Here is an 11,589-nt window from a genome sequence, read left to right on the forward strand (position 1 = left end):
TTCAGCATTTCTGTTACTTTCAGATGTAGTTTACTATGGGAAAACAAAATCAAGGTTTCATTTAGCGTTTAAACTAGGATTTTAAGCTACTTTTTGCAACGTAACCTGCTTTGCAAACATAATCAATCCAAAAATTGATTTCCAAACTCAAAACATGCAAGGAAATATTTTTGCAAAGTCATGGATACAAAAAAACTGATATTTGTTGTCAATAATTGCAAAAAAAATTGCATATTAGTGTTGTTGATGATAAATAGTTTTGAAAACTCAACAGGACTACATATTTTGTTTTTGTATCTTTTGAAAATAGGCCATGAGTTAGCAAATAATATTTTGATATTAGGTTTTGTTTTTTATCTACGACTGTTGAAGCATATCTGTTATGTAAATGATTCAACAGTCTCTAAAAAGCAAATGGGCGACCAATGAAATCTTTTTCAACATTGCCAGCCTAAAAACATCAAATACATCTAACTCTATTTTAGTATAAACGCTAGTACACCGCAGAGAATGTTTGAAATTGTTTATACCCCCATAGTAAAGTTTTGACATGCAAATTTGTACAGATTTGTGTTAGGGTGTTATATGTTTGCATCTGTATATTATACACATGCAAACTTCCTGATATATCAGTCACGGCTGGCTTGTGAGAGTAATCATTGAGTAATTTTGAAGCCAAAGAAACAATTTCTGTTGCTGAAGTGAGCTGAGATATTGCATACAAGATAAGCAGTTTTTTTTATATATCTTTCAAGTAATTTAAGCCTGCATATATAGCCAAATAATAATAACTTGACATTGAAACTACAATTAGCTAAAGATAGTTGTAGTAAACTACAAAAGCTATAAATTGGTTTCATTTTTTATGTTTGGTAAAAAATTCCATTCTGTTTATGACAAAACAAAATCTCATATGCAGTCAAGCCCTGTTGTCATATATATAGGAAGCAGCAAATGTTAAACATGTAACCATTGACACAATGATTCTTTTAAACAGCAAAACAGCATATTCTAAAATAATACACTAAATTCTTATTAATTCTGTTTGAAATTCTAAGCAAAAGTGATCATTATTTTGGTCTTCTTTATATTGTCGCACTTTTTGCAAACAACTGATTTTCTACTTTGGTTTCAATTAGTTGAGGTACATTCATGCCAGTGGTGTAACTCGTAATTTTGAGCGAAAATTTGTTTGTGATATGGATGCACAATAAGTGTCTTTGGAGTTATAAGTACATGTTTTTAGCTGATGATTCTCACATTTCTTAGTCGTGTATTAGCATGCACACTTGTTGTCAAGTTTCAAAGTTTTGAGGCAGTTTTGACTAAATATTGATGCAATTAATAAAACATAACGCTTCACATATCAATTTGCTCGTAAAATGATGATGATGATGAAGTTGGTAATATATAAATCTTCAAGCAACCTTAAAGTTGCAAAAAAACGTTTTAAACAAAACAGTCTTCCAAATGTCTCTTTTAAATTTACTCCTGTTCCTAGTAGTCAGAAAACTAATAGCATCGTAATTACTACATTCTAAACATTTTTTGCTTACTGCGTTTCTTCAGCCCACTCTTAGCACTTTTTTGGTTTTATTTTTCATATATTGTGATTTCCAACCACTGGAATATAAAACTTTCCTTGAACCAATTTTTTGCTTATCAAAAAACTCTTGCTCACCTTGCCTCTAAAACATAGGCTGGTTAGATGATAAAAGCTAACAGCTGGTTAGTGTCCTTCTTTTGTACAGTTTTTCAGCAGCAATATAACCAGTCCTTCGCTATAGTAGCTCATGCTTCTTATGTCAGTTCAGCATATCTAATACATAATCTTAGCAGTTATCTTATTCATCATATAAACACTGCTGCTTCAGATGAAATCGGTGACACTTTTTTGATATATATTTGCACAAGGCTCATATACCTTAGTTGATGAACACAAAGACCTCTCAACATTCTTACTCGTAGTTAGAAAAGCATAAAGTATTTTCTATTATGTTTTTTGGTACTTCCTATAACTTGCTTATTATAAATTTAATATTCTTTTACAAAAAAGAATACAGGAACAGTTCGGAATTATTTTCCTTTTTTTAAAATGGTTTGCTAGGAAATTTATTTCTGGGTATTTTTAAAGTTAGAGGAACAGGCAAAACCTTTAAGAAATGTCTGGTTTAGTCATGAGTGTATATGAAACTAATAGTTTTAATAAGTCTTTTTTAGTTTTAAAGGTTCACAGACCTAAATCCTGCACTTGTGTGAGAAAAGAAATGAGATGAAAAAAATGATTCTGCTGGTTTGTAAACTGGTGATCTGCAAATTCTTATTATATTTGTAATCTTTTGCTTATGGTACAAACCAATCTCACATCAAAACATTCTGACAGTGGAGATAATTTCAACTTTTCAGAAGCTATGCCTAATTAGTTCAAAGAACAATGACAGATTTAAGTAAAATTTAATGCTAAAAGACTAAGTCAAACTTTATCTACATGTATATAATTGTGTATATAAGACAGTTGAAAAGTATTCTCAACACCCACAAAAATCAATTTGCTATTTTTGTAGGATAATTGGTAGCTGTAAGATTCTGCCTAAAGTCAATTAGTCAGATTAAATTCTTAGAGCTTAGCAACTTTAAATAGTACGAATAGTGTGTGCTTTAGCAATCTAAGCTTTCAGCCTAGAGAATACATGGCAGAAAGACTAGCATACTAACATACATATACTAGGTGAATTGAGTTTTGTTCCTATAGTTTCAGATTTTATCTATGTTTTGCAGCTTTGTTTGTACATAGAAAGGGATGCAGGAGAAAAGTTCACAAACTAAAAAATAGACTCACAAATTCAGTTTTGGGGCTGTTATGAGCAAAATCGTAAAAGTAGAACAAATGATAAGAATGTGATCTAATGTAATTTTTTTTTATTTCGATTCACTCAGAGTATCATTTATTTTATTTAATGAGTGACTTCATGCAAATTAGCTCTTTGCTCCTACAATAGTGTTAACTCTGTATAATGTGCTTTCTGGGCTAGCCTATTTAATTGTACAGCAGTCTGATTAGACAAACCATTCGCCAATTTATGGGGTACCAAACTAAACAGGTTTCATGTACCATTTGTAGCACCAGTTTTTGTCATAATGTGAGATGTGATCTGAATAACCAGAGCGAAAATGAGATGCCTCAAAGAAAATACCTATAGAGCTTTTTATATCAATCTGTTTACGTTTCAGAGGTCTGTCTGATTATACTGAATGATAAGGCTCAAGGATTTATAGATTTTCTAGACTTATTAAGTGTTAACTTTTATAGTAAAATCTACCACAAAACACATTTAGCAATCTAGAAGATTATAACGTGTATGTGACATTAATGGCAGTAATGGCTTTGCGTGAGATCTAGACTGTTGACTGGAAGTGTGTCGGCAACTAGCATGCAGTCATTGCTTTAGGAATAGTTTTTGAAGTCGTTAGGCTGGGGTCATAAGCATATAATATCAGACCGCAGTCTTATTCAATAAGGTCATGGCAAAATGTGACATTAGATCTGCAAAGTCTTTTCTTGAAAATTTTCATAAGTATTGCTTCGTTATATTTCTGAGGAATCGTTTCATAGGCTAGATAAATGGAATCATTTCATAAACTTTATTTTCAAAATGCCACTGCGTTCAATGGCTGGTTAGCTAAATGAGAGAATTACGGCTTCTTCGGTTTCTCAAAAAAAACCATTCGTAGCAAAAGATTAAAGTCAGGTTTAAGGCTATATATAAGTTGTGTAACTAGTGATGAGGATGTAAATAGACAAAATTGTTTAGTATGTTCAATCTGACTTAATACTGATTGTAACAACAGTTACTGCGCTTTTAGAAGGTCTATTAGAATTTTTACTGGTAGCTGAAATAAGAGAAATTAGGTTAAGATGCTTAGGAAATACATCTTGAGGAGGGTCAGTGGTGTTAATCATTCAGGGATATTGCAGAAGTTCCCTTCACACCAAGCAAGGCTATAAACAACATCTAATGTTATTATGACTGTTTTAATATGCAGTTTTAGGCAGTTTTAACATTTTCTCAAATTTTTCCCAGTAAAGTTAAGTAGAACCTAGCTCATACAAAATTTAAAACAAATGTACAAACTTTAATTAAAAATACGTTTCAAGCCTTTACAATAAAAAGACTGGCAGACTAGGCAAACTTAACCTACTTTCAATAAAATATTTGTTGTTGACAATTGAGCTGTAGTATTCATGTATGTTATGCTTTTGCTAGAACAAATCCCTTTAGCAAAAAAGTGCATACTTTTATTAAGGAATAAAAATAACCCAAAGGTTAAAGAATTACAAAGAAAAATCTTTAACTACAGCCCAATTGTTTAACTCAGAAAAAGTATAGACATTACCGGTGGTTATGTGTGGTCATTTCTGGAAAGAAATAAATTTAGAAACAAGATTTCATGGAATACAGAACCTTTACCAAATTTGAAAAATAAGATATTGGGTTTTAATATTCAAAGAATGTCAAAGGAAAATACCCAAACCACTTCTTAAACAGCTAAGAACTTTTGGTAAAAATAATTCGTCATTTGAAATAAGCTCCATTGCTCTCTTGCTCTCTTGCTCTCTCACTCTTTCTTGCCTCCGTTTTTTCTTGTTTTCTATTTCTTTTTCTAAGCTGCAGCAATGTTGACCCAACTTTGAGGCCCATACACACTATGAATAGTTTTTAAAGTTTGTTGCATCATCGTTTTTATTTCAACTTGCATTTTTGAAATATAATTTAAGTATCGTGTTTGAGGTTTAAACTTTATTCATTTTCCTTTCAATGTTATTATTACTTAGTTAATTTCCAAACTTTATCATTAATATTAATTTTTCATTCAACAATTTTTGGCAGACGTTGTTGTAATAAAATCTCAACTACAAAATACTAACATATACTGTCATAGTTTTTTATAAATCTGTTGAATACTTGGATTCTCAGAAGTTACACGTTGTCTAATGCCTCCAAAAAAATATCCTGTCCTGCACAACATCATTTTCTCATGATATGAAATTTGAAAGTTACAGTTGTTTGACAAAGTTTTAAAATCTTTATAGTTGTTTTTATTTTTCTCCTAAATTCTTTGAACTACACAAAGCGTTTCTCTCATGATATGTAGTTTGAAAGTTAGAATGGTAAATGTTGTTATATATGTTAAATACTAATAAATGTTCTATCCAAAAACGTTTTTATTACTCGGGCAATGCCGGGTATTAAAAACAGCTAGCGTAGCTAGTATATGTACAGTGAAACTCGGCTACCTCGAACTTCACGGGATCGAGAGAAAGTGTTTGAGTTATCAGAGCGTTGAAGTTAAGAGAAAACTGTCAGAAGTGCAGGTATTTTTCTGTACATATACAAACTATATATAAATTAAAACTACAGATTGCTTGTTGCAAATTAAGGAGCCTCTCATGTTAGGTTTTAAAAAATTTTATTAGAAAGTATAAATATTTTCCTATTACTTGGGATTTGTTTGTTTGTTTTAGGTGATGTGACTGCTGGGACATTTTTATATTATAATAGGCAAAACTCGATTGCGGTTAAAACGCTCAGAAAAAAAACATAGTTTTCTTTGGAATATTTTAACAAAAATCATTTTTGCCAAATTTTTTTCAAGTTTATCTGAAGGTTACCTCCCTTGTTCTTGCTCTCGAAGGGCTATCCCAAAGCGGATGTTTGGTAAAATTCAACTTTTTGCAAACTTTTAGAAAAGTTGTTAACAAAAAATTTTTGCTGTTTGCCATTTATAGTTTATCTATATGTCTCTGAATAAAGTGATATTCTAAAGCGATAATAACTTTCTTGGTAGCAGTTAGGCAAAAAAACTGTTCGAGTTAACAAAGTTAAGATCGAGTTATCTAAAGCAATTTATCATTGCGTGGGAATGGACCATACAAATCCGTTTGAGTTAACCATGTGTTCGAGATATCCAAGGGCAAGTTAGTCGAGTTTTACTGTGTATATATATATATATATATATATATATATATATATATATATATATATATATATATATATATATATATATATATATATATATATATATATATATATATATATATATATATATATATATATATATATATATATATATATATATATATATATATATATATATATATATATATATATATATATATATATGTATATATATATATATGTCTATATAGCTAGTATATATATACTAGCTAAGCTACCCATGAGTAGCATAGCATGAGTATATGCTCCCTCACTTCAGTTTGGTTGAGCACTCTGTGAGAGGCGCGGCACCATTAGCCTTTGTGCAAAGCTCATCACTTTTGTGATTTGAGCATTCTGGTGTCAGCACATTGACTTTTTTAAAGTCTGCAAAGCAACCTAGTTGTTTGATAGCAGGAATTTAACTGTCATTGGCAATGGGATTTGTCTCCCTTGCCTGCTCTAAGCTGTACTGATGAGGCTTCAATAGCCGAAACAGTACTCTCTGTAGCATGAGCACATGAACACCTAAATTTTCAGGGGTTTATAATATGGCTTTTATATTAATATGAGCCTGCTAGCTGAAAACAATACATGTACACTAGTATTAAATGCGGCCATGCTCGGGTTTTTCATATTTTTTATTCATATAGATTGCAGATGAGCGCTTATGAGGTGTATCGACAAACACTTTTAAAGATCTGGCAAAGGTCACAAAGTATGTAAAAGTTACATGAAATTGACAACAATATGTAAAAACACAATGGCTTCTATGTAGACTGACAGACACACACATTGAGTAAATGAGATTTAATAGTATGATTTTTCATCGAGTTTGCATAATTTTCCCATGACCAAACAAGAGCGAAGCGATTGGTTGGGAAATTTACGATAAATGCACATGTGCAAACAATTCCCGAAAATTATCCATCAACAGTGAGACGAACCCTTGTGTCAAAATTTCATCAACAAATTTAACCATAGTTTGGTAGAGTCGTTAAAGTATAATATTGATACAAAACACATACAAACCTATTTAAATATGTTACCAAGTCTTTGTAAACCGTCGGCATTATCTTAAAACTTACCCATCTTATCGGATTATACACAAATAGACAGATTTATTTGGACGAAAATAATTATTAAAACTTGCTAAGCCTCACTTTTATCAAAGTTAAAACCGGAAATTGAAACGCCGAGCGACAGGGAATATAACGATTAAGTCGTGCGCATTTCACACAAAAAGTATGTACATTTCACCAGTCTATAGCATTGTCAAATTGCCAAAGGTTTCTGTAATTAACGTAGGAGTACTGAAATCATTTCACTTTTGCCGATTTCAAAGTATCTGGCATTTTAGACACATTTGAGTACTTTGGTATTTTAACTGATGTCCAACGCAGTGTAAGTAAAGGAAATTACGATGATATTTTTTTCTAACAATTTTTATGAGATTACGATATGTAATTATAAGTTTGGATATTCTTCTAGGATACTTTTTGATATTGTTAGCTATGGCGTTTTGAAATGTAAACAAAATTGTGCATTGGTTTTCTATTATTACTGTATTACTATTACTAAGTTTGGATATTTTTTGATACTTCTTGATATTGTTAGCTATGACGTTTTTAAATGTAAACAAAATTGTTCATTGGTTTGCTACTAATACTGTATTACTATATTAATAATATTGGTTATTCTAATAATATCAGTGCATTTTACTTCTAATATTGAAGTTATCCTATTGCAGGGGAGAGATATAAACATACAATCTTTTCCTTTCATTATTGCTGTTTGTCATGACCAAACACTTTTTTAAATAGATTTTCTAAAAATCTATATAAATATCACTTCTTGATATTGTTAGCTATGACGTTTTGAAATGTAAACAAAATTGTGCATTGGTTTGAAATTATTACTATATTATTATTGGTTATTTTAATTAATATCAGTACATTTTGCTTCTAATATTGGCCAATATTGCATTTCTCCTATTGCAGGGGGAGAGATATAAACATTCTTTTCCTTTCATTATTGCTGTTTGTTGTATATAATAACACCCACACCCAGTACATTACAGCTACCATTGCAGTTATCCTATTGCACTGCAGTGCCATTTGACTGCTAATATTGCATTTCTCAACCATCAGTACCCTTTCTTTTTTCCAATATCACTTTGGTCGTGGGCTGTATGACAGTGGAATTTCTAGTCTTAGTTTTTCTATACTCAAATAGTAAAGAAATGTTCAAACTAAATACAAATGACATGGTACTTTTAGTAAAAATTAAAATGAAAAAACTATTTTTCACTTTTTTTCTCTTCCTTCTTCCTCTTTTCCTCTCTTTTTTAAGCTGATTATGCATTATGATCATGTGAATCATGAAATTAGCTTGATTACTAACGATTGTTAGCTATTAACTTATATTAATCTGTATCCACTTCATACTCTATTTAAAATAGACTGCAAACCTTCTTTATAGTAGCAAGGGCTTCCTCTAGTTTTTTTACAATCACATATGTGTAATACATTATTTGGGAGCTGGTCGTGTTTCATTCAATGTACCTTCAATCTTAGCTCCTAGAGCGTTCTAAACAGCATAAACAATTGAGTTAGTTTTAACTATGTAATTTACCAGCAACAACTATTCGTATGTAACAACATCTAAATAAGCTCATGGTAAACTTGCTTAGTAGTAATTCTTGTCACTGAATGTTACTTCAGGTTTAAATAAATTGCCGTGTGTCCACAGATTACTTGATATAATCCCTACATTAATCTCAAATATTTAGGGTCCAAGAATGTCAATGGCAGAGTTTTTATGTATCTGTTTTAATAAATTCCGCTTTATCTTTGTGTATGTGTGCATGACTGCTTGTGCCTGTCTGTCAGTCTGTGTAAGCGTGATGTATTTCAACATCACTGACCAATTTCATCCAAATGTTGCACAAGTATGCTTCATGCCTTTTATTTGGTCACTCAAATGTTTTGTTTTAAAACTGTGTCTGGTTCTTCAGAGTCAGTGTTTTAAACTCTCACCAGGAAGCTATCAGATTTAACTTACAAGATATCCTGGTGTTTGCAGAGTGTACTGTAAGTAAAGCACACACAGCCTAATTCTCTAAACAACTAGACACTTATAAAACTATAAATTTATCATAGATTTACTTTTCATTGGCTATAGTACTATTAGTCAAACCCTAGGCCCTGACACCCTGACACCCTGATACCGTAATACCCTGACACCCTGATACCCTAACACCCTGACACTCTGACACCCTGACACCCTGACACCCTGACACCCTGACACCCTGACACCCTGGCACCCTGACACCCTGACACCCTGACACCCTGACACCCTGACACCCTGACACCCTGACACCCTGACACCCTGACACCCTGACACCCTGACACCCTGACACCTTGACACCCTGAAATTTTGATACCCTGACACCCCGACACCCCGACATCTCGACACCCCGGCACCCCGACACTCCGATACTCCGATACTCCGATACTCCGATACTCCGACACTTTGACACTTTGACACTTTGACACCTTGACACTGACACTTTGACACTCTGATACCCCGATACCCTCAAACCCTGACAGTTGAAGATGCTACCACTAGGCCACCCTGACACCGTTAGGTGTCCGGGCGTTCCAGAAGTAATAGGCACTGAGAAAAGGGTCACCTCTACTACATTGCTTGACTCAGGTGTGCATAGCTAAGATGCAGGTCAAGGTCAATCTCAATAGACATGCATACTAGTATTAGTCAAACTATTAACTTGAAAAAATCATATACTTCATTCACCACCTATTGACTGAATCGCTTTGAAGTCAGTTCACAGGTGAAATACTTGTTCTCACTTAGCATATATCTTGTTCGGTGTTTCAAAAATAATTTCAAAATGATAAAGCCAAAACAGTTTCGAGCAACTTTCATTTTGCTAGGTGATATAGCCTATGCGTTGCCAGTGTCATTAGATTAGGCTAGTAGATCATTTTGAAACTAAACAATGTAGTAAGAAGTTTTGAGTAATTGTTCTCAAAGACTGTAAAAACCATAAACAGGTATGAAAAAAGAAAGCTGTTTGACTTCCTACAAAAATTGCTTTTCCTTTCTGATCTTGCAATCAATTAACTATGTTTCAATTGTACAGATGATGCCAATTTAAAACTGTGCCTATTGAGTTTCATTGAGATGAAACTCAATAGGCACAGTCAGTGTTTTAATGAACATCCAAATGTTGATGATTAACACGGACGCTTTGTTATTAAGAAGCATTTTTAGGGCAGTGGTCATAAGTAGGATAAGTAATTGTAAACAGCTTTAATAAATGGCAATGGCTAAAGAGTGGAAACTACGTAATTAAAACGGAATAGCTTGCGCGACATTTTCTTGCACATGATTCACAAATGCATTTCTCTCTGCTGCACACATGAAACATTTGATAACAATATTTAAGTGTTAAAATAGCTTGACTTAAGCATTTTTGTTTTCTGCATTTTGTAGATGAAGCAAACTTGCAGATTGACTGGGTCATGAAAATGTAGCGATGTTAAAAAAATCATTATGATTCCCAGCTAAGTGTTTTAAGTACGGCCAATTAAATAAGATTTTAAATAGCCTATGAGATGGGATCTACATTATTCTTTCATATATGTTGTGTCGATATATTACAAGTATCAAATTGATTAATAGTCACAAGATATGGAATTAACCATGCGAGTGTTTTGTATGGTGCCATGATTTACATGTACCTTGAAGGTGTTCAGGATGCTTGCGATGAATTCCAAGAGTATGCTTGATTGAGGTTCGACGAAGCTACTGTTATTTTTAAAGCTACTGAAATTGATGTGCCTGTACTTGTTAGCTAGCCAAAAGAAGTATTGTGGTTTTTGACAAGCTCAAAATTGCTTTTAAATTCAGTGAAAGCGTGACAACTAACTGCTTTTAAGTTCATTTGAGTCTATATTTGTCCCTCTGATTGCAGTAAAAAGGTGTTGTTGTTCATGAGTGAAAAAAAATAGGTTGAGATAGGTACAAATTTTTGCTACATATTAGGTATTCTCAATTGTATTTTAAAATTATTCTTATAGTATATAAATAAAAAAAAACAAAATTAAAACATAAATGATACATTAACAAATTTTTACTGTCAATTTTTTTCAAATTCATAAAATATTTTTCATTTTTATGCTGAGAAAAACCCAACTAAAAAAAGTTAGTCACCAATATTAGACTAGTTCTATGATCTGTTAGGGATAATAGTAGTAACAGTAGTAACAGTGATAGTCTATCCTACTAACAAAGCTCTTCTAGTACTGTAAACTCAGTTCACCGGAAATGAAATTGATTCATTTTCTTTTATTTACGATTCGCCACTATACTTGGGATGACGTTGGGGTTGTGGTTATTTGCTTGACATTTGATGGCTTGGTTGATTCATCAGTGCTAGGACTAGTAGTAGATGATACTCCACACAATTTTAATCTTTTACATAGCTGTCTCATATCCATCTAAAATAATACAAAATAGTGTAAAAACGTGCAGGAACAAAAATATAGGAGATCATGTGTAAAAGAAA

This window comes from Watersipora subatra, chromosome 7 (assembly GCF_963576615.1).
Source record: "Watersipora subatra chromosome 7, tzWatSuba1.1, whole genome shotgun sequence".
Classification (NCBI taxonomy): domain Eukaryota; kingdom Metazoa; phylum Bryozoa; class Gymnolaemata; order Cheilostomatida; family Watersiporidae; genus Watersipora; species Watersipora subatra.